The following is a 15,291-nucleotide window of genomic DNA, read 5'->3' on the forward strand; positions in this document are numbered from 1 at the left end:
TAAAAATATCTACAGCACCTTGTATTCCCAGGTGGTCTCCTATCCAAGTACTAACCAGGCCCAACACTGCTTAACTTCCAAGATCAGATGAGATTGGACGTATCCAGTGTGGTGTTGCTGTAGATGAACTTTCTGGTTTCTGTTAGAACTTTTCTACTTCTAACTACTGGTTCATAAATGAATACGTTTTAAAATGGAATGCATCAACAGAACGGTGTTGGCAGTATAAAAATATCTACAGCACCTTGTATTCCAGGTGGTCTCCCATCCAAGTACTAACCAGGCCCAACACTGCTTAGCTTCCAAGATCAGATGAGATTGGGCGTATCCAGTGTGGTGTGGCTGTAGATGAGCTTTGTGGTTTCTGTTAGAACTTTTCTACTTCTAACTACTGGTTCATAAATGAATACGTTTGAAAATGGAATGCATCAACAGAACGGTGTTGGCAGTATAAAAATATCTACAGCACCTTGTATTCCCAGGTGGTCTCCCATCCAAGTACTAACCAGGCCCAACACTGCTTAGTTTCCAAGATCAGATGAGATTGGGCGTATCCAGTGTGGTGAGGCTGTAGATGAGCTTTGTGGTTTCTGTTAGAACTTTTCTACTTTTAACTACTGGTTCATAAATGAATACGTTTGAAAATGGAATGCATCAACAGAACGGTGTCAGCAGTATAAAAATATCTACAGCACCTTGTATTCCCAGGTGGTCTCCCATCCAAGTACTAACTAGGCCCAACACTGCTTAGTTTCCAAGATCAGATGAGATTGGGCGTATCCAGTGTGGTGTGGCTGTAGATGAGCTTTGTGGTTTCTGTTAGAACTTTTCTACTTCTAACTACTGGTTCATAAATGAATACGTTTGAAAATGGAATGCATCAACAGAACGGTGTTGGTAGTATAAAAATATCTACAGCATCTTGTATTCCCAGGTGATCTCCCATCCAAGTACTAACCAGGCCCAACACTGCTTAGCTTCCAAGATCAGATGAGATTGGGCGTATCCAGTGTGGTTTGGCTGTAGATGAGCTTTGTGGTTTCTGTTAGAACTTTTCTAATTCTAACTACTGGTTCATAAATGAATACGTTTGAAAATGGAATGCATCAACAGAACGGTGTTGGCAGTATAAAAATATCTACAGCACCTATGTATTCCCAGGTGGTCTCCCATCCAAGTACTAACCAGGCCCAACACTGCTTAGCTTCCAAGATCAGATTAGATTGGGCATATCCAGTGTGGTGTTGCTGTAGATGAACTTTCTGGTTTCTGTTAGAACTTTTCTACTTCTAACTACTGGTTCATAAATGAATACGTTTTAAAATGGAATGCATCAACAGAACGGTGTTGGCAGTATAAAATTATCTACAGCACCTTGTATTCCCAGGTGATCTCCCATCCAAGTACTAACCAGGCCCAACACTGCTTATCTTCCAAGATCAGATGAGATTGGGCATATCCAGTGTGGTGTGGCTGTAGAAGAGCTTTATGGTTTCTGTTAGTACTTTTCTACTTCTAACTACTGGTTCATAAATGAATACGTTTGAAAATGGAATGCATCAACAGAACGGTGTTGGTAGTATAAAAATATCTACAGCACCTTGTATTCCCAGGTGGTCTCCCATCCAAGTACTAACCAGGCTCAACACTGCTTAGCTTCCAAGACCAGATGAGATTGGGTGTATCCAGTGTGGTGTGGCTGTAGATGAGCTTTGTGGTTTCTGTTAGAACTTTTCTACTTCTAACTACTGGTTCATAAATGAATACGTTTGAAAATGGAATGCATCAACAGAACGGTGTTGGCAGTATAAAAATATCTGCAGCACCTTGTATTCCCAGGTGGTCTCCCATCCAAGTACTAACCAGGCCCAACACTGCTTAGCTTCCAAGATCAGATGAGATTGGGCGTATCCAGTGTGGTGTGGCTGTAGATGAGCTTTGTGGTTTCTGTTTGAACTTTTCTTCTTCTAACTACTGGTTCATAAATGAATACGTTTTAAAATGGAATGCATCAACAGAACGGTGTTGGCAGTATAAAATTATCTACAGCACCTTGTATTCCCAGGTGGTCTCCCATCCAAGTACTAACCAGGCCCAACACTGCTTAGCTTCCAAGATCAGATGAGATTGGGCGTATCCAGTGTGGTGTGGCTGTAGATGAGCTTTATGGTTTCTGTTAGAACTTTTCTACTTCTAACTACTGGTTCATAAATGAATACGTTTGAAAATGGAATGCATCAACAGAACGGTGTTGGCATTATAAAAATATCTACAGCACCTTGTATTCCCAGGTGGTCTCCCATCCAAGTACTAACCAGGCCCAACACTGCTTAGCTTCCAAGATCAGATGAGATTGGGCGTATCCAGTGTGGTGTGGCTGTATATGAGCTTTGTGGTTTCTGTTAGAACTTTTCTACTTCTAACTACTGGTTCATAAATGAATACGTTTGAAAATGGAATGCATCACAGAACGGTGTTGGCAGTATAAAAATATCTACAGCACCTTGTATTCCCAGGTGGTCTCCCATCCAAGTACTAACCAGGCCCAATACTGCTTAGCTTCCAAGATCAGATGAGATTGGGCGTATCCAGTGTGGTGTGGCTGTAGATAAGCTTTATGGTTTCTGTTAGAACTTTTCTACTTCTAACTACTGGTTCATAAATGAATACGTTTGAAAATGGAATGCATCAACAGAACGGTGTTGGCAGTATAAAAATATCTACAGCACCTTGTATTCCCAGGTGGTCTCCCATCCAAGTACTAACCAGGCCCAACACTGCTTAGTTTCCAAGATCAGATGAGATTGGGCATATCCAGTGTGGTGTGGCTTTATAAGAGCTTTATAGTTTCGGTTAGTACTTTTCTACTTCTAACTACTGGTTCATAAATGAATACGTTTGAAAATGGAAAGCATCAACAGAACGGTGTTGGCAGTATAAAAATATCTACAGCACCTTGTATTCCCAGGTGGTCTCCCATCCAAGTACTAACCAGGCCCAACACTGCTTAGCTTCCAAGATCAGATGAGATTGGGCGTATCCAATGTGGCTGGGCTGTAGATGAACTTTTTGGTTTCTGTTAGAACTTTTCTACTTCTAACTACTGGTTCATAAATGAATACGTTTGAAAATGGAATGCATCAACAGAACGGTGTTGGCAGTATAAAATTATCTACAGCACCTTGTATTCCCAGGTGGTCTCCCATCCAAGTACTAACCAGGCCCAACACTGCTTAGCTGCCAAGATCAGATGAGATTGGGCGTATCCAGTGTGGTGTGGCTGTAGATGAGCTTTATGGTTTCTGTTAGAACTTTTCTACTTCTAACTACTGGTTCATAAATGAATACGTTTGAAAATGGAATGCATCAACAGAACGGTGTTGGCAGTATAAAAATATCTACAGCACCTTGTATTCCCAGGTGGTCTCCCACCCAAGTACTAACCAGGCCCAACACTGCTTAGCTTCAAAGATCAGATGAGATTGGGCGTACCCAGTGTGGTGTGGCAGTATATGAGCTTTGTGGTTTCTGTTAGTACTTTTCTACTTCTAACTACTGGTTCATAAATGAATACGTTTGAAAATGGAATGCATCAACAGAACGGTGTTGGCACTATAAAAATATCTACAGCACCTTGTATTCCCAGGTGGTCTCCCATCCAAGTACTAACCAGGCCCAACACTGCTAAGCTTCCAAGATCAAATGAGATTGGGCGTATCCAGTGTGGTGTGGCTGTAGATGAACTTTATGGTTTCTGTTAGAACTTTTCTACTTCTAACTACTGGTTCATAAATGAATACGTTTGAAAATGAAATGCATCAACAGAACGGTGTTGGCAGTATAAAAATATCTACAGCACCTTGTATTCCCAGGTGGTCTCCCATCCAAGTACTAACCAGGCCCAACACTGCTTAGCTTCCAAGATCAGATGAGATTGGGCGTATCCAGCGTGGTGTGGCTGTAGATGAGCTTTGTGGTTTCTGTTAGAACTTTTCTACTTCTAACTACTGGTTCATAAATGAATACGTTTGAAAATGGAATGCATCAACAAAACGGTGTTGGCAGTATAAAAATATCTACAGCACCTTGTATTCCCAGGTGGTCTCCCATCCAAGTACTAACCTGGCCCAACACTGCTTAGCTTCCAAGACCAGATGAGATTGGGCGTATCCAGTGTGGTGTGCCTGTAGATGAGCTTTGTGGTTTCTGTTAGAACTTTTCTACTTGTAACTACTGGTTCATAAATGAATACATTTTAAAATGGAATGCATCAACAGAACGGTGTTGGCAGTATAAAATTATCTACAGCACCTTGTATTCCCAGGTGGTCTCCCATCCAAGTACTAACCAGGCCCAACACCGCTTAGCTTCCAAGATCAGATGAGATTGGGCGTATCCAGTGTGGTGTGGCTGTAGATGAGCTTTATGGTTTCTGTTAGAACTTTTCTACTTCTAACTACTGGTTCATAAATGAATACGTTTGAAAATGGAATGCATCAACAGAACGGTGTTGGCAGTATAAAAATATCTACAGCACCTTGTATTCCCAGGTGGTCTCCCATCCAAGTACTAACCAGGCCCAACACTGCTTAGCTTCCAAGATCAGATGAGATTGGGCGTATCCAGTGTGGTGTGGCTGTAGATGAGCTTTGTGGTTTCTGTTAGAACTTTTCTACTTCTAACTACTGGTTCATAAATGAATACGTTTGAAAATTGAATGCATCAACAGAACGGTGTTGGCAGTATAAAAATATCTACAGCACCTTGTATTCCCAGGTGGTCTCCCATCCAAGTACTAACCAGGCCCAACACTGCTTAGCTTCCAAGACCAGATGAGATTGAACGTATCCAGTGTGGTGTGGCTGCAGATGAGCTTTGTGGTTTCTGTTAGAACTTTTCTACTTCTAACTACTGGTTCATAAATGAATACGTTTTAAAATGGAATGCATCAACAGAACGGTGTTGGCAGTATAAAAATATCTACAGCACCTTGTATTCCCAGGTGGTCTCCCATCCAAGTACTAACCAGGCCCAACACTGCTTAGCTTCCAAGATCAGATGAGATTGGGCGTATCCAGAGTGGTGTCGCTGTAGAAGACCTTTGTGGTTTCTGTTAGAACTTTTCTACTTCTAACTACTGGTTCATAAATGAACACGTTTTAAAATGGAATGCATCAACAGAACGGTGTTGGCAGTATAAAATTATCTACAGCACCTTGTATTCCCAGGTGGTCTCCCATCCAAGTACTAACCAGTCCCAACACTGCTAAGCTTCCAAGATCAGATGAGATTGGGCGTATCCAGTGTGGTGTGGCTGTAGATGAGCTTTGTGGTTTCTGTTAGAACTTTTCTACTTCTAACTACTGGTTCATAAATGAATACGTTTGAAAATGGAATGCATCAACAGAACGGTGTTGGCAGTATAAAAATATCTACAGCACCTTGTATTCCCAGGTGGTCTCCCATCCAAGTACTAACCAGGCCCAACACTGCTTAGCTTCCAAGATCAGATGAGATTGGGCATATCCAGAGTGGTGTGGCTGTAGATGAACTTTGTGGTTTCTGTTAGAACTTTTCTACTTCTAACTACTGGTTCATAAATGGACACGTTTTAAAATGGAATGCATCAACAGAACGGTGTTGGCAGTATAAAATTATCTACAGCACCTTGTATTCCCAGGTAGTCTCCCATCCAAGTACTAACCAGGCCCAACACTGCTTAGCTTCCAAGATCAGATGAGATTGGGCGTATCCAGTGTGGTGTGGCTGTAGATGAGCTTTGTGGTTTCTGTTAGAACTTTTCTACTTCTAACTACTGGTTCATCAATGAATATATTTTAAAATGGAATGCATCAATAGAACGGTGTTGGCAGTATAAAAATATCTACAGCACCTTGTATTCCCAGGTGGTCTCCCATCCAAGTACTAACCAGGCCCAACACTGCTTAGCTTCCAAGATCAGATGAGATTGGGCGTATCCAGTGTGCTGTGGCTATAGATGAGCTTTGTGGTTTCTGTTAGAACTTTTCTACTTCTAACTACTGGTTCATAAATGAATACTTTTGAAAATGGAATGCATCAACAGAACGGTGTTGGCAGTATAAAAATATCTACAGCACCTTGTATTCCCAGGTGGTCTCCCATCCAAGTACTAACCAGGCCCAACACTGCTTAGCTTCCAAGATCAGATGAGATTGGGCGTATCCAGTGTGGTGTGGCGGTAGATGAGCTTTGTGGTTTCTGTTAGAACTTTTCTACTTCTAACTACTGGTTCATAAATGAATACGTTTGAAAATGGAATGCATCAACAGAACGGTGTTGGCAGTATAAAAATATCTACAGCACCTTGTATTCCCAGGTGGTCTTCCATCCAAGTACTAACCAGGCCCAACACTGCTTAGCTTCCAAGACCAGATGAGATTGGGCGTATCCAGTGTGGTGTGGCTGTAGATGAGCTTTGTGGTTTCTGTTAGAACTTTTCTACTTCTAACTACTGGTTCATAAATGAATACATTTTAAAATGGAATGCATCAACAGAACGGTGTTGGCAGTATAAAATTATCTACAGCACCTTGTATTCCCAGGTGGTCTCCCATCCAAGTACTAACCAGGCCCAACACTGCTTAGCTTCCAAGATCAGATGAGATTGGGCGTATCCAGTGTGGTGTGGCTGTAGATGAGCTTTGTGGTTTCTGTTAGAACTTTTCTACTTCTAACTACTGGTTCATAAATGAATACGTTTGAAAATGGAATGCATCAACAGAACGGTGTTGGCAGTATAAAAATATCTACAGCACCTTGTATTCCCAGGTGGTCTCCCATACAAGTACTAACCAGGCCCAACACTGCTTAGCTTCCAAGATCAGATGAGATTGGGCGTATCCAGTGTGGTGTGGCTGTAGATGAGCTTTATAGTTTCTGTTAGAACTTTTCTACTTCTAACTACTGGTTCATAAATGAATACGTTTGAAAATGGAATGCATCAACAGAACGGTGTTGGCAGTATAAAAATATCTACAGCACCTTGTATTCCCAGGTGGTCTCCCATCCAAGTACTAACCAGGCCCAACACTGCTTAGCTTCCAAGATCAGATGAGATTGGGCGTATCCAGTGTGGTGTGGCTGTAGATGAGCTTTGTGGTTTCTGTTAGAACTTTTCTACTTCTAACTACTGGTTCATCAATGAATACGTTTTAAAATGGAATGCATCAACAGAACGGTGTTGGCAGTATAAAAATATCTACAGCACCTTGCATTCCCAGGTGGTCTCCCATCCAAGTACTAACCAGGCCCAACACTGCTTAGCTTCCAAGATCAGATGAGACTGAGCATATCCAGTGTGGTGTTGCTGTAGATGAACTTATTGGTTTCTGTTAGAACTTTTCCACTTCTAACTACTGGTTCATAAACGAATACGTTTGAAAATGGAATGCATCAACAGAACGGTGTTGGTAGTATAAAAATATCTACAGCACCTTGTATTCCCAGGTGGTCTCCCATCCAAGTACTAACCAGGCCCAACACTGCTTAGCTTCCAAGATCAGATGAGATTGGGCGTATCCAGTGTGGTGTGGCTGTAGATGAACTTTGTGGTTTCTGTTAGAACTTTTCTACTTCTAACTACTGGTTCATAAATGAATACGTTTGAAAATGGAATGCATCAACAGAACGGTGTGGGCAGTATAAAAATATCTACAGCACCTTGTATTCCTAGGTGGTCTCCCATCCAAGTACTAACCAGGCCCAACACTGCTTAGCTTCCAAGATCAGATGAGATTGGGCGTATCCAGTGTGGTGTTGCTGTAGATGAATTTTCTGGTTTCTGTTAGAACTTTTCTACTTCTAACTACTGGTTCATAAATGAATACGTTTTAAAATGGAATGCATCAACAGAACGGTGTTGGCAGTGTAAAAATATCTACAGCACCTTGTATTTCCAGGTGGTCTCCCATCCAAATACTAACCAGGCGCAACACTGCTTAGCTTCCAAGATCAGATGAGATTGGGCATATCCAGTGTGGTGTGGCTGTAGATGAGCTTTGTGGTTTCTGTTAGAACTTTTCTACTTCTAACTACTGGTTCATAAATGAATACGTTTGAAAATGGAATGCATCAACAGAACGGTGTTGGCAGGATAAAAATATCTACAGCACCTTGTATTCCCAGGTGGTCTCCCATCCAAGTACTAACCAGGCCCAACACTGCTTAGCTTCCAAGATCAGATGAGATTGGGCGTATCCAGTGTGGTGTGGCTGTAGATGAGCTTTGTGGTTTCTGTTAGAACTTTTCTACTTCTAACTACTGGTTCATAAATGAATACGTTTGAAAATGGAATGCATCAACAGAATGTGTTGGCAGTATAAAATTATCTACAGCACCTTGTATTCCCAGGTGGTCTCCCATCCAAGTACTAACCAGGCCCAACACTGCTTAGCTTCCAAGATCAGATGAGATTGGGCATATCCAGTGTGGTGTGGCTGTAGATGAGCTTTGTGGTTTCTGTTAGAACTTTTCTACTTCTAACTACTGGTTCATAAATGAATACGTTTGAAAATGGAATGCATCAACAGAACGGTGTTGGCAGTATAAAAATATCTACAGCACCTTGTATTCCCAGGTGGTCTCCCATCCAAGTACTAACCAGGCCCAACACTGCTTAGCTTCCAAGATCAGATGAGATTGGGCGTATCCAGTGTGGTGTGGCTGTAGATGAGCTTTGTGGTTTCTGTTAGAACTTTTCTACTTCTAACTACTGGTTCATAAATGAATACGTTTGAAAATGGAATGCATCAACAGAACGGTGTTGGCAGTATAAAAATATCTACAGCATCTTGTATTCCCAGGTGGTCTCCCATCCAAGTACTAACCAGGCCCAACACTGCTTAGCTTCCAAGATCAGATTAGATTGGGCGTATCCAGTGTGGTGTTGCTGTAGATGAATTTTCTGGTTTCTGTTAGAACTTTTCTACTTCTAACTACTGGTTCATAAATGAATACGTTTGAAAATGGAATGCATCAACAGAACGGTGTTGGCAGTATAAAAATATCTACAGCACCTTGTATTTCCAGGTGGTCTCCCATCCAAATACTAACCAGGCCCAACACTGCTTAGCTTCCAAGATCAGATGAGATTGGCCGTATCCAGTGTGGTGTGGCTGTAGATGAGCTTTGTGGTTTCTGTTAGAACTTTTCTACTTCTAACTACTGGTTCATAAATGAATACGTTTGAAAATGGAATGCATCAACAGAACGGTGTTGGCAGGATAAAAATATCTACAGCACCTTGTATTCCCAGGTGGTCTCCCATCCAAGTACTAACCAGGCCCAACACTGCTTAGCTTCCAAGATCAGATGTGATTGGGCGTATCCAGTGTGGTGTGGCTGTAGATGAGCTTTGTGGTTTCTGTTAGAACTTTTCTACTTCTAACTACTGGTTCATAAATGTATACATTTGAAAATGGAATGCATCAACAGAACGGTGTTGGCAGTATAAAAATATCTACAGCACCTTGTATTCCCAGGTGGTCTCCCATCCAAGTACTAACCAGGCCCAACTCTGCTTAGCTTCCAAGATCAGATGAGATTGGGCGTATCCAGTGTGGTGTGGCTGTAGATGAGCGTTGTGGTTTCTGTTAGAACTTTTCTACTTCTAACTACTGGTTCATAAATGAATACGTTTGAAAATGGAATGCATCAACAGAACGGTGTTGGCAGTATAAAAATATCTACAGCACCTTGTATTATCAGGTGGTCTCCCATCCAAATACTAACCAGGCCCAACACTGCTTAGCTTCCAAGATCAGATGAGATTAGGCGTATCCAGTGTGGTGTGGCTGTAGATGAGCTTTCTGGTTTCTGTTAGAACTTTTCTACTTCTAACTACTGGTTCATAAATGAATACGTTTGAAAATGGAATGCATCAACAGAACGGTGTTGGCAGTATAAAAATATCTACAGCACCTTGTATTCCCAGGTGGTCTCCCATCCAAGTACTAACCAGGCCCAACACTGCTTAGCTTCCAAGATCAGATGAGATTAGGCGTATCCAGTGTGGTGTTGCTGTAGATGAATTTTCTGGTTTCTGTTAGAACTTTTCTACTTCTAACTACTGGTTCATAAATGAATACGTTTTAAAATGGAATGCATCAACAGAACGGTGTTGGCAGTATAAAAATATCTACAGCACCTTGTATTTCCAGGTGGTCTCCCATCCAAATACTAACCAGGCGCAACACTGCTTAGCTTCCAAGATCAGATGAGATTGGGCATATCCAGTGTGGTGTGGCTGTAGATGAGCTTTGTGGTTTCTGTTAGAACTTTTCTACTTCTAACTACTGGTTCATAAATGAATACGTTTGAAAATGGAATGCATCAACAGAACGGTGTTGGCAGGATAAAATTATCTACAGCACCTTGTATTCCCAGGTGGTCTCCCATCCAAGTACTAACCAGGCCCAACACTGCTTAGCTTCCAAGATCAGATATGATTGGGCGTATCCAGTGTGGTGTGGCTGTAGGTGAGCTTTGTGGTTTCTGTTAGAACTTTTCTACTTCTAACTACTGGTTCATAAATGAATACGTTTGAAAATGGAATGCATCAACAGAATGTGTTGGCAGTATAAAATTATCTATAGCACCTTGTATTCCCAGGTGGTCTCCCATCCAAGTACTAACCAGGCCCAACACTGCTTAGCTTCCAAGATCAGATGAGATTGGGCGTATACAGTGTGGTGTGGCTGTAGATGAGCTTTGTGGTTTCTGTTAGAACTTTTCTACTTCTAACTACTGGTTCATAAATGAATACGTTTGAAAATGGAATGCATCAACAGAACGGTGTTGGCAGTATAAAAATATCTACAGCACCTTGTATTCCCAGGTGGTCTCCCATCCAAGTACTAACCAGGCCCAACACTGCTTAGCTTCCAAGATCAGATGAGATTGGGCGTATCCAGTGTGGTGTGGCTGTAGATGAGCTTTGTGGTTTCTGTTAGAACTTTTCTACTTCTAACTACTGGTTCATAAATGAATACGTTTGAAAATGGAATGCATCAACAGAACGGTGTTGGCAGTATAAAAATATCTACAGCATTTTGTATTCCCAGGTGGTCTCCCATCCAAGTACTAACCAGGCCCAACACTGCTTAGCTTCCAAGATCAGATTAGATTGGGCGTATCCAGCGTGGTGTTGCTGTAGATGAATTTTCTGGTTTCTGTTAGAACTTTTCTACTTCTAACTACTGGTTCATAAATGAATACGTTTGAAAATGGAATGCATCAACAGAACGGTGTTGGCAGTATAAAAATATCTACAGCACCTTGTATTCCCAGGTGGTCTCCCATCCAAGTACTAACCAGGCCCAACACTGCTTAGCTTCCAAGATCAGATGTGATTGGGCGTATCCAGTGTGGTGTGGCTGTAGATGAGCTTTGTGGTTTCTGTTAGAACTTTTCTACTTCTAACTACTGGTTCATAAATGTATACGTTTGAAAATGGAATGCATCAACAGAACGGTGTTGGCAGTATAAAAATATCTACAGCACCTTGTATTCCCAGGTGGTCTCCCATCCAAGTACTAACCAGGCCCAACTCTGCTTAGCTTCCAAGATCAGATGAGATTGGGCGTATCCAGTGTGGTGTGGCTGTAGATGAGCTTTGTGGTTTCTGTTAGAACTTTTCTACTTCTAACTACTGGTTCATAAATGAATACGTTTGAAAATGGAATGCATCAACAGAACGGTGTTGGCAGTATAAAAATATCTACAGCACCTTGTATTTCCAGGTGGTCTCCCATCCAAATACTAACCAGGCCCAACACTGCTTAGCTTACAAGATCAGATGAGATTAGGCGTATCCAGTATGGTGTGGCTGTAGATGAGCTTTGTGGTTTCTGTTAGAACTTTTCTACTTCTAACTACTGGTTCATAAATGAATACGTTTGAAAATGGAATGCATCAACAGAACGGTGTTGGCAGTATAAAATTATCTACAGCACCTTGTATTCCCAGGTGGTCTCCCATCCAAGTACTAACCAGGCCCAACACTGCTTAGCTTCCAAGATCAGATGAGATTGGGCGTATCCAGTGTGATGTGGCTGTAGATGAGCTATGTGGTTTCTGTTAGAACTTTTCTACTTCTAACTACTGGTTCATAAATGAATACGTTTGAAAATGGAATGCATCAACAGAACGGTGTTGGCAGTATAAAAATATCTACAGCACCTTGTATTCCCAGGTGGTCTCCCATCCAAGTACTAACCAGGCCCAACACTGCTTAGCTTCCAAGATCAGATGAGATTGGGCGTATCCAGTGTGGTGTTGCTGTAGATGAATTTTCTGGTTTCTGTTAGAACTTTTCTACTTCTAACTACTGGTTCATAAATGAATACGTTTTAAAATGGAATGCATCAACAGAACGGTGTTGGCAGTATAAAAATATCTACAGCACCTTGTATTTCCAGGTGGTCTCCCATCCAAATACTAACCAGGCGCAACATTGCTTAGCTTCCAAGATCAGATGAGATTGGGCATATCCAGTGTGGTGTGGCTGTAGATGAGCTTTGTGGTTTCTGTTAGAACTTTTCTACTTCTAACTACTGGTTCATAAATGAATACGTTTGAAAATGGAATGCATCAACAGAACGGTGTTGGCAGGATAAAAATATCTACAGCACCTCGTATTCCCAGGTGGTCTCCCATCCAAGTACTAACCAGGCCCAACACTGCTTAGCTTCCAAGATCAGATGAGATTGGGCGTATCCAGTGTGGTGTGGCTGTAGATGAGCTTTGTGGTTTCTGTTAGAACTTTTCTACTTCTAACTACTGGTTCATAAATGAATACGTTTGAAAATGGAATGCATCAACAGAATGTGTTGGCAGTATAAAATTATCTACAGCACCTTGTATTCCCAGGTGGTCTCCCATCCAAGTACTAACCAGGCCCAACACTGCTTAGCTTCCAAGATCAGATGAGATTGGGCGTATCCAGTGTGGTGTGGCTGTAGATGAGCTTTGTGGTTTCTGTTAGAACTTTTCTACTTCTAACTACTGGTTCATAAATGAATACGTTTGAAAATGGAATGCATCAACAGAACGGTGTTGGCAGTATAAAAATATCTACAGCACCTTGTATTCCCAGGTGGTCTCCCATCCAAGTACTAACCAGGCCCAACACTGCTTAGCTTCCAAGATCAGATGAGATTGGGCGTATCCAGTGTGGTGTGGCTGTAGATGAGCTTTGTGGTTTCTGTTAGAACTTTTCTACTTCTAACTACTGGTTCATAAATGAATACGTTTGAAAATGGAATGCATCAACAGAACGGTGTTGGCAGTATAAAAATATCTACAGCACCTTGTATTCCCAGGTGGTCTCCCATCCAAGTACTAACCAGGCCTAACACTGCTTAGCTTCCAAGACCAGATGAGATTGGGCATATCCAGTGTGGTGTGGCTGTAGATGAGCTTTGTGGTTTCTGTTAGAACTTTTCTACTTCTAACTACTGGTTCATAAATTAATACGTTTTAAAATGGAATGCATCAACAGAACGGTGTTGGCAGTATAAAATTATCTACAGCACCTTGTATTCCCAGGTGGTCTCCCATCCAAGTACTAACCAGGCCCAACACTGCTTAGCTTCCAAGATCAGATGAGATTGGGCGTATCCAGTGTGGTGTGGCTGTAGATGAGCTTTATGGTTTCTGTTAGAACTTTTCTACTTCTAACTACTGGTTCATAAATGAATACGTTTGAAAATGGAATGCATCAACAGAACGGTGTTGGCAGTATAAAAATATCTACAGCACCTTGTATTCCCAGGTGGTCTCCCATCCAAGTACTAACCAGGCCCAACACTGCTTAGCTTCCAAGACCAGATGAGATTGGGCGTATCCAGTGTGGTGTGGCTGTAGATGAGCTTTGTGGTTTCTGTTAGAACTTTTCTACTTCTAACTACTGGTTCATAAATGAATACATTTTAAAATGGAATGCATCAACAGAACGGTGTTGGCAGTATAAAATTATCTACAGCACCTTGTATTCCCAGGTGGTCTCCCATCCAAGTACTAACCAGGCCCAACACTGCTTAGCTTCCAAGATCAGATGAGATTGGGCGTATCCAGTGTGGTGTGGCTGTAGATGAGCTTTGTGGTTTCTGTTAGAACTTTTCTACTTCTAACTACTGGTTCATAAATGAATACGTTTGAAAATGGAATGCATCAACAGAACGGTGTTGGCAGTATAAAAATATCTACAGCACCTTGTATTCCCAGGTGGTCTCCCATACAAGTACTAACCAGGCCCAACACTGCTTAGCTTCCAAGATCAGATGAGATTGGGCGTATCCAGTGTGGTGTGGCTGTAGATGAGCTTTATAGTTTCTGTTAGAACTTTTCTACTTCTAACTACTGGTTCATAAATGAATACGTTTGAAAATGGAATGCATCAACAGAACGGTGTTGGCAGTATAAAAATATCTACAGCACCTTGTATTCCCAGGTGGTCTCCCATCCAAGTACTAACCAGGCCCAACACTGCTTAGCTTCCAAGATCAGATGAGATTGGGCGTATCCAGTGTGGTGTGGCTGTAGATGAGCTTTGTGGTTTCTGTTAGAACTTTTCTACTTCTAACTACTGGTTCATCAATGAATACGTTTTAAAATGGAATGCATCAACAGAACGGTGTTGGCAGTATAAAAATATCTACAGCACCTTGCATTCCCAGGTGGTCTCCCATCCAAGTACTAACCAGGCCCAACACTGCTTAGCTTCCAAGATCAGATGAGACTGAGCATATCCAGTGTGGTGTTGCTGTAGATGAACTTATTGGTTTCTGTTAGAACTTTTCCACTTCTAACTACTGGTTCATAAACGAATACGTTTGAAAATGGAATGCATCAACAGAACGGTGTTGGTAGTATAAAAATATCTACAGCACCTTGTATTCCCAGGTGGTCTCCCATCCAAGTACTAACCAGGCCCAACACTGCTTAGCTTCCAAGATCAGATGAGATTGGGCGTATCCAGTGTGGTGTGGCTGTAGATGAACTTTGTGGTTTCTGTTAGAACTTTTCTACTTCTAACTACTGGTTCATAAATGAATACGTTTGAAAATGGAATGCATCAACAGAACGGTGTGGGCAGTATAAAAATATCTACAGCACCTTGTATTCCTAGGTGGTCTCCCATCCAAGTACTAACCAGGCCCAACACTGCTTAGCTTCCAAGATCAGATGAGATTGGGCGTATCCAGTGTGGTGTTGCTGTAGATGAATTTTCTGGTTTCTGTTAGAACTTTT

The 15,291-nt window shown here is 41.7% G+C and overlaps 54 non-coding genes and 14 pseudogenes across 54 annotated transcripts; all 68 read right to left on the reverse strand.

Annotated features, from left to right (window-relative positions):
• Positions 1-6: 6 nt before the first annotated feature.
• On the reverse strand, positions 7-125 carry LOC134885441 (5S ribosomal RNA). The gene has a single exon (XR_010169555.1). It is a non-coding gene; the product is annotated as a 5S ribosomal RNA (ribosomal RNA).
• Positions 126-232: 107 nt separating this feature from the next.
• On the reverse strand, positions 233-350 carry LOC134884771 (5S ribosomal RNA). The gene has a single exon (XR_010168906.1). It is a non-coding gene; the product is annotated as a 5S ribosomal RNA (ribosomal RNA).
• A 107-nt stretch (positions 351-457) lies between these two features.
• Positions 458-576, reverse strand: LOC135070804 (5S ribosomal RNA). Its single transcript, XR_010256955.1, has one exon. It is a non-coding gene; the product is annotated as a 5S ribosomal RNA (ribosomal RNA).
• A 107-nt stretch (positions 577-683) lies between these two features.
• LOC135065490 (5S ribosomal RNA) lies at positions 684-802 on the reverse strand. The gene has a single exon (XR_010251770.1). It is a non-coding gene; the product is annotated as a 5S ribosomal RNA (ribosomal RNA).
• A 107-nt stretch (positions 803-909) lies between these two features.
• On the reverse strand, positions 910-1,028 carry LOC134884851 (5S ribosomal RNA). Its single transcript, XR_010168983.1, has one exon. It is a non-coding gene; the product is annotated as a 5S ribosomal RNA (ribosomal RNA).
• Positions 1,029-1,135: 107 nt separating this feature from the next.
• On the reverse strand, positions 1,136-1,255 carry LOC134891440 (5S ribosomal RNA; annotated as a pseudogene).
• Positions 1,256-1,362: 107 nt separating this feature from the next.
• On the reverse strand, positions 1,363-1,481 carry LOC134885710 (5S ribosomal RNA). The gene has a single exon (XR_010169819.1). It is a non-coding gene; the product is annotated as a 5S ribosomal RNA (ribosomal RNA).
• Positions 1,482-1,588: 107 nt separating this feature from the next.
• On the reverse strand, positions 1,589-1,707 carry LOC135068129 (5S ribosomal RNA). The gene has a single exon (XR_010254336.1). It is a non-coding gene; the product is annotated as a 5S ribosomal RNA (ribosomal RNA).
• Positions 1,708-1,814: 107 nt separating this feature from the next.
• LOC135063383 (5S ribosomal RNA) lies at positions 1,815-1,933 on the reverse strand. Its single transcript, XR_010249716.1, has one exon. It is a non-coding gene; the product is annotated as a 5S ribosomal RNA (ribosomal RNA).
• Positions 1,934-2,040: 107 nt separating this feature from the next.
• Positions 2,041-2,159, reverse strand: LOC134887454 (5S ribosomal RNA). Its single transcript, XR_010171035.1, has one exon. It is a non-coding gene; the product is annotated as a 5S ribosomal RNA (ribosomal RNA).
• A 107-nt stretch (positions 2,160-2,266) lies between these two features.
• On the reverse strand, positions 2,267-2,385 carry LOC135062439 (5S ribosomal RNA). Its single transcript, XR_010248789.1, has one exon. It is a non-coding gene; the product is annotated as a 5S ribosomal RNA (ribosomal RNA).
• A 106-nt stretch (positions 2,386-2,491) lies between these two features.
• On the reverse strand, positions 2,492-2,610 carry LOC135063816 (5S ribosomal RNA). Its single transcript, XR_010250140.1, has one exon. It is a non-coding gene; the product is annotated as a 5S ribosomal RNA (ribosomal RNA).
• A 107-nt stretch (positions 2,611-2,717) lies between these two features.
• Positions 2,718-2,836, reverse strand: LOC134891569 (5S ribosomal RNA; annotated as a pseudogene).
• A 107-nt stretch (positions 2,837-2,943) lies between these two features.
• LOC134884434 (5S ribosomal RNA) lies at positions 2,944-3,062 on the reverse strand. Its single transcript, XR_010168582.1, has one exon. It is a non-coding gene; the product is annotated as a 5S ribosomal RNA (ribosomal RNA).
• Positions 3,063-3,169: 107 nt separating this feature from the next.
• Positions 3,170-3,288, reverse strand: LOC134902114 (5S ribosomal RNA). The gene has a single exon (XR_010175588.1). It is a non-coding gene; the product is annotated as a 5S ribosomal RNA (ribosomal RNA).
• Positions 3,289-3,395: 107 nt separating this feature from the next.
• Positions 3,396-3,514, reverse strand: LOC134892575 (5S ribosomal RNA; annotated as a pseudogene).
• A 107-nt stretch (positions 3,515-3,621) lies between these two features.
• Positions 3,622-3,740, reverse strand: LOC135068546 (5S ribosomal RNA). The gene has a single exon (XR_010254743.1). It is a non-coding gene; the product is annotated as a 5S ribosomal RNA (ribosomal RNA).
• A 107-nt stretch (positions 3,741-3,847) lies between these two features.
• Positions 3,848-3,966, reverse strand: LOC134901920 (5S ribosomal RNA). The gene has a single exon (XR_010175395.1). It is a non-coding gene; the product is annotated as a 5S ribosomal RNA (ribosomal RNA).
• Positions 3,967-4,073: 107 nt separating this feature from the next.
• On the reverse strand, positions 4,074-4,192 carry LOC135069352 (5S ribosomal RNA). The gene has a single exon (XR_010255535.1). It is a non-coding gene; the product is annotated as a 5S ribosomal RNA (ribosomal RNA).
• A 107-nt stretch (positions 4,193-4,299) lies between these two features.
• LOC134901611 (5S ribosomal RNA) lies at positions 4,300-4,418 on the reverse strand. The gene has a single exon (XR_010175098.1). It is a non-coding gene; the product is annotated as a 5S ribosomal RNA (ribosomal RNA).
• A 107-nt stretch (positions 4,419-4,525) lies between these two features.
• Positions 4,526-4,644, reverse strand: LOC134887468 (5S ribosomal RNA). Its single transcript, XR_010171038.1, has one exon. It is a non-coding gene; the product is annotated as a 5S ribosomal RNA (ribosomal RNA).
• Positions 4,645-4,751: 107 nt separating this feature from the next.
• On the reverse strand, positions 4,752-4,870 carry LOC134888434 (5S ribosomal RNA; annotated as a pseudogene).
• A 107-nt stretch (positions 4,871-4,977) lies between these two features.
• Positions 4,978-5,096, reverse strand: LOC135069174 (5S ribosomal RNA). Its single transcript, XR_010255362.1, has one exon. It is a non-coding gene; the product is annotated as a 5S ribosomal RNA (ribosomal RNA).
• A 107-nt stretch (positions 5,097-5,203) lies between these two features.
• LOC134889498 (5S ribosomal RNA) lies at positions 5,204-5,322 on the reverse strand (annotated as a pseudogene).
• Positions 5,323-5,429: 107 nt separating this feature from the next.
• On the reverse strand, positions 5,430-5,548 carry LOC135063895 (5S ribosomal RNA). Its single transcript, XR_010250216.1, has one exon. It is a non-coding gene; the product is annotated as a 5S ribosomal RNA (ribosomal RNA).
• Positions 5,549-5,655: 107 nt separating this feature from the next.
• On the reverse strand, positions 5,656-5,774 carry LOC135061712 (5S ribosomal RNA). The gene has a single exon (XR_010248085.1). It is a non-coding gene; the product is annotated as a 5S ribosomal RNA (ribosomal RNA).
• Positions 5,775-5,881: 107 nt separating this feature from the next.
• LOC135069901 (5S ribosomal RNA) lies at positions 5,882-6,000 on the reverse strand. The gene has a single exon (XR_010256081.1). It is a non-coding gene; the product is annotated as a 5S ribosomal RNA (ribosomal RNA).
• A 107-nt stretch (positions 6,001-6,107) lies between these two features.
• LOC135065290 (5S ribosomal RNA) lies at positions 6,108-6,226 on the reverse strand. Its single transcript, XR_010251573.1, has one exon. It is a non-coding gene; the product is annotated as a 5S ribosomal RNA (ribosomal RNA).
• A 107-nt stretch (positions 6,227-6,333) lies between these two features.
• Positions 6,334-6,452, reverse strand: LOC135067937 (5S ribosomal RNA). The gene has a single exon (XR_010254145.1). It is a non-coding gene; the product is annotated as a 5S ribosomal RNA (ribosomal RNA).
• A 107-nt stretch (positions 6,453-6,559) lies between these two features.
• LOC134887480 (5S ribosomal RNA) lies at positions 6,560-6,678 on the reverse strand. Its single transcript, XR_010171039.1, has one exon. It is a non-coding gene; the product is annotated as a 5S ribosomal RNA (ribosomal RNA).
• A 107-nt stretch (positions 6,679-6,785) lies between these two features.
• Positions 6,786-6,904, reverse strand: LOC135060977 (5S ribosomal RNA). Its single transcript, XR_010247371.1, has one exon. It is a non-coding gene; the product is annotated as a 5S ribosomal RNA (ribosomal RNA).
• Positions 6,905-7,011: 107 nt separating this feature from the next.
• Positions 7,012-7,130, reverse strand: LOC134887491 (5S ribosomal RNA). The gene has a single exon (XR_010171040.1). It is a non-coding gene; the product is annotated as a 5S ribosomal RNA (ribosomal RNA).
• Positions 7,131-7,237: 107 nt separating this feature from the next.
• Positions 7,238-7,356, reverse strand: LOC134889530 (5S ribosomal RNA; annotated as a pseudogene).
• A 107-nt stretch (positions 7,357-7,463) lies between these two features.
• On the reverse strand, positions 7,464-7,582 carry LOC134887502 (5S ribosomal RNA). Its single transcript, XR_010171041.1, has one exon. It is a non-coding gene; the product is annotated as a 5S ribosomal RNA (ribosomal RNA).
• Positions 7,583-7,689: 107 nt separating this feature from the next.
• Positions 7,690-7,808, reverse strand: LOC135065705 (5S ribosomal RNA). Its single transcript, XR_010251978.1, has one exon. It is a non-coding gene; the product is annotated as a 5S ribosomal RNA (ribosomal RNA).
• A 107-nt stretch (positions 7,809-7,915) lies between these two features.
• LOC134888567 (5S ribosomal RNA) lies at positions 7,916-8,034 on the reverse strand (annotated as a pseudogene).
• A 107-nt stretch (positions 8,035-8,141) lies between these two features.
• LOC134887514 (5S ribosomal RNA) lies at positions 8,142-8,260 on the reverse strand. Its single transcript, XR_010171043.1, has one exon. It is a non-coding gene; the product is annotated as a 5S ribosomal RNA (ribosomal RNA).
• Positions 8,261-8,366: 106 nt separating this feature from the next.
• On the reverse strand, positions 8,367-8,485 carry LOC135059033 (5S ribosomal RNA). Its single transcript, XR_010245453.1, has one exon. It is a non-coding gene; the product is annotated as a 5S ribosomal RNA (ribosomal RNA).
• A 107-nt stretch (positions 8,486-8,592) lies between these two features.
• LOC134887525 (5S ribosomal RNA) lies at positions 8,593-8,711 on the reverse strand. Its single transcript, XR_010171044.1, has one exon. It is a non-coding gene; the product is annotated as a 5S ribosomal RNA (ribosomal RNA).
• Positions 8,712-8,818: 107 nt separating this feature from the next.
• On the reverse strand, positions 8,819-8,937 carry LOC134890398 (5S ribosomal RNA; annotated as a pseudogene).
• A 107-nt stretch (positions 8,938-9,044) lies between these two features.
• On the reverse strand, positions 9,045-9,163 carry LOC135069144 (5S ribosomal RNA). The gene has a single exon (XR_010255333.1). It is a non-coding gene; the product is annotated as a 5S ribosomal RNA (ribosomal RNA).
• A 107-nt stretch (positions 9,164-9,270) lies between these two features.
• On the reverse strand, positions 9,271-9,389 carry LOC134901551 (5S ribosomal RNA). Its single transcript, XR_010175040.1, has one exon. It is a non-coding gene; the product is annotated as a 5S ribosomal RNA (ribosomal RNA).
• A 107-nt stretch (positions 9,390-9,496) lies between these two features.
• Positions 9,497-9,615, reverse strand: LOC135061387 (5S ribosomal RNA). The gene has a single exon (XR_010247770.1). It is a non-coding gene; the product is annotated as a 5S ribosomal RNA (ribosomal RNA).
• A 107-nt stretch (positions 9,616-9,722) lies between these two features.
• LOC134885194 (5S ribosomal RNA) lies at positions 9,723-9,841 on the reverse strand. The gene has a single exon (XR_010169315.1). It is a non-coding gene; the product is annotated as a 5S ribosomal RNA (ribosomal RNA).
• Positions 9,842-9,948: 107 nt separating this feature from the next.
• On the reverse strand, positions 9,949-10,067 carry LOC135065827 (5S ribosomal RNA). The gene has a single exon (XR_010252097.1). It is a non-coding gene; the product is annotated as a 5S ribosomal RNA (ribosomal RNA).
• A 107-nt stretch (positions 10,068-10,174) lies between these two features.
• On the reverse strand, positions 10,175-10,293 carry LOC134888569 (5S ribosomal RNA; annotated as a pseudogene).
• Positions 10,294-10,400: 107 nt separating this feature from the next.
• Positions 10,401-10,519, reverse strand: LOC134885124 (5S ribosomal RNA). Its single transcript, XR_010169247.1, has one exon. It is a non-coding gene; the product is annotated as a 5S ribosomal RNA (ribosomal RNA).
• Positions 10,520-10,625: 106 nt separating this feature from the next.
• On the reverse strand, positions 10,626-10,744 carry LOC135065987 (5S ribosomal RNA). Its single transcript, XR_010252250.1, has one exon. It is a non-coding gene; the product is annotated as a 5S ribosomal RNA (ribosomal RNA).
• Positions 10,745-10,851: 107 nt separating this feature from the next.
• Positions 10,852-10,970, reverse strand: LOC134887537 (5S ribosomal RNA). Its single transcript, XR_010171045.1, has one exon. It is a non-coding gene; the product is annotated as a 5S ribosomal RNA (ribosomal RNA).
• Positions 10,971-11,077: 107 nt separating this feature from the next.
• On the reverse strand, positions 11,078-11,196 carry LOC134894899 (5S ribosomal RNA; annotated as a pseudogene).
• Positions 11,197-11,303: 107 nt separating this feature from the next.
• LOC134901553 (5S ribosomal RNA) lies at positions 11,304-11,422 on the reverse strand. Its single transcript, XR_010175042.1, has one exon. It is a non-coding gene; the product is annotated as a 5S ribosomal RNA (ribosomal RNA).
• Positions 11,423-11,529: 107 nt separating this feature from the next.
• LOC135061388 (5S ribosomal RNA) lies at positions 11,530-11,648 on the reverse strand. Its single transcript, XR_010247771.1, has one exon. It is a non-coding gene; the product is annotated as a 5S ribosomal RNA (ribosomal RNA).
• A 107-nt stretch (positions 11,649-11,755) lies between these two features.
• Positions 11,756-11,874, reverse strand: LOC134890104 (5S ribosomal RNA; annotated as a pseudogene).
• A 107-nt stretch (positions 11,875-11,981) lies between these two features.
• Positions 11,982-12,100, reverse strand: LOC135061196 (5S ribosomal RNA). The gene has a single exon (XR_010247585.1). It is a non-coding gene; the product is annotated as a 5S ribosomal RNA (ribosomal RNA).
• A 107-nt stretch (positions 12,101-12,207) lies between these two features.
• On the reverse strand, positions 12,208-12,326 carry LOC135059844 (5S ribosomal RNA). Its single transcript, XR_010246242.1, has one exon. It is a non-coding gene; the product is annotated as a 5S ribosomal RNA (ribosomal RNA).
• A 107-nt stretch (positions 12,327-12,433) lies between these two features.
• LOC134892493 (5S ribosomal RNA) lies at positions 12,434-12,552 on the reverse strand (annotated as a pseudogene).
• Positions 12,553-12,659: 107 nt separating this feature from the next.
• Positions 12,660-12,778, reverse strand: LOC134900503 (5S ribosomal RNA). The gene has a single exon (XR_010174011.1). It is a non-coding gene; the product is annotated as a 5S ribosomal RNA (ribosomal RNA).
• Positions 12,779-12,884: 106 nt separating this feature from the next.
• LOC134887549 (5S ribosomal RNA) lies at positions 12,885-13,003 on the reverse strand. The gene has a single exon (XR_010171046.1). It is a non-coding gene; the product is annotated as a 5S ribosomal RNA (ribosomal RNA).
• A 107-nt stretch (positions 13,004-13,110) lies between these two features.
• LOC134887560 (5S ribosomal RNA) lies at positions 13,111-13,229 on the reverse strand. Its single transcript, XR_010171047.1, has one exon. It is a non-coding gene; the product is annotated as a 5S ribosomal RNA (ribosomal RNA).
• A 107-nt stretch (positions 13,230-13,336) lies between these two features.
• On the reverse strand, positions 13,337-13,455 carry LOC134887302 (5S ribosomal RNA; annotated as a pseudogene).
• A 107-nt stretch (positions 13,456-13,562) lies between these two features.
• Positions 13,563-13,681, reverse strand: LOC134887573 (5S ribosomal RNA). Its single transcript, XR_010171048.1, has one exon. It is a non-coding gene; the product is annotated as a 5S ribosomal RNA (ribosomal RNA).
• Positions 13,682-13,788: 107 nt separating this feature from the next.
• Positions 13,789-13,907, reverse strand: LOC135061035 (5S ribosomal RNA). Its single transcript, XR_010247428.1, has one exon. It is a non-coding gene; the product is annotated as a 5S ribosomal RNA (ribosomal RNA).
• Positions 13,908-14,014: 107 nt separating this feature from the next.
• On the reverse strand, positions 14,015-14,133 carry LOC134887585 (5S ribosomal RNA). The gene has a single exon (XR_010171050.1). It is a non-coding gene; the product is annotated as a 5S ribosomal RNA (ribosomal RNA).
• A 107-nt stretch (positions 14,134-14,240) lies between these two features.
• On the reverse strand, positions 14,241-14,359 carry LOC135060978 (5S ribosomal RNA). Its single transcript, XR_010247372.1, has one exon. It is a non-coding gene; the product is annotated as a 5S ribosomal RNA (ribosomal RNA).
• A 107-nt stretch (positions 14,360-14,466) lies between these two features.
• LOC134887597 (5S ribosomal RNA) lies at positions 14,467-14,585 on the reverse strand. Its single transcript, XR_010171051.1, has one exon. It is a non-coding gene; the product is annotated as a 5S ribosomal RNA (ribosomal RNA).
• Positions 14,586-14,692: 107 nt separating this feature from the next.
• LOC134889531 (5S ribosomal RNA) lies at positions 14,693-14,811 on the reverse strand (annotated as a pseudogene).
• A 107-nt stretch (positions 14,812-14,918) lies between these two features.
• On the reverse strand, positions 14,919-15,037 carry LOC134887608 (5S ribosomal RNA). The gene has a single exon (XR_010171052.1). It is a non-coding gene; the product is annotated as a 5S ribosomal RNA (ribosomal RNA).
• Positions 15,038-15,144: 107 nt separating this feature from the next.
• On the reverse strand, positions 15,145-15,263 carry LOC135065706 (5S ribosomal RNA). The gene has a single exon (XR_010251979.1). It is a non-coding gene; the product is annotated as a 5S ribosomal RNA (ribosomal RNA).
• Positions 15,264-15,291: the final 28 nt, after the last annotated feature.

Source organism: Pseudophryne corroboree, chromosome 3, assembly GCF_028390025.1.
Source record: "Pseudophryne corroboree isolate aPseCor3 chromosome 3, aPseCor3.hap2, whole genome shotgun sequence".
In the NCBI taxonomy this organism is placed as follows: domain Eukaryota; kingdom Metazoa; phylum Chordata; class Amphibia; order Anura; family Myobatrachidae; genus Pseudophryne; species Pseudophryne corroboree.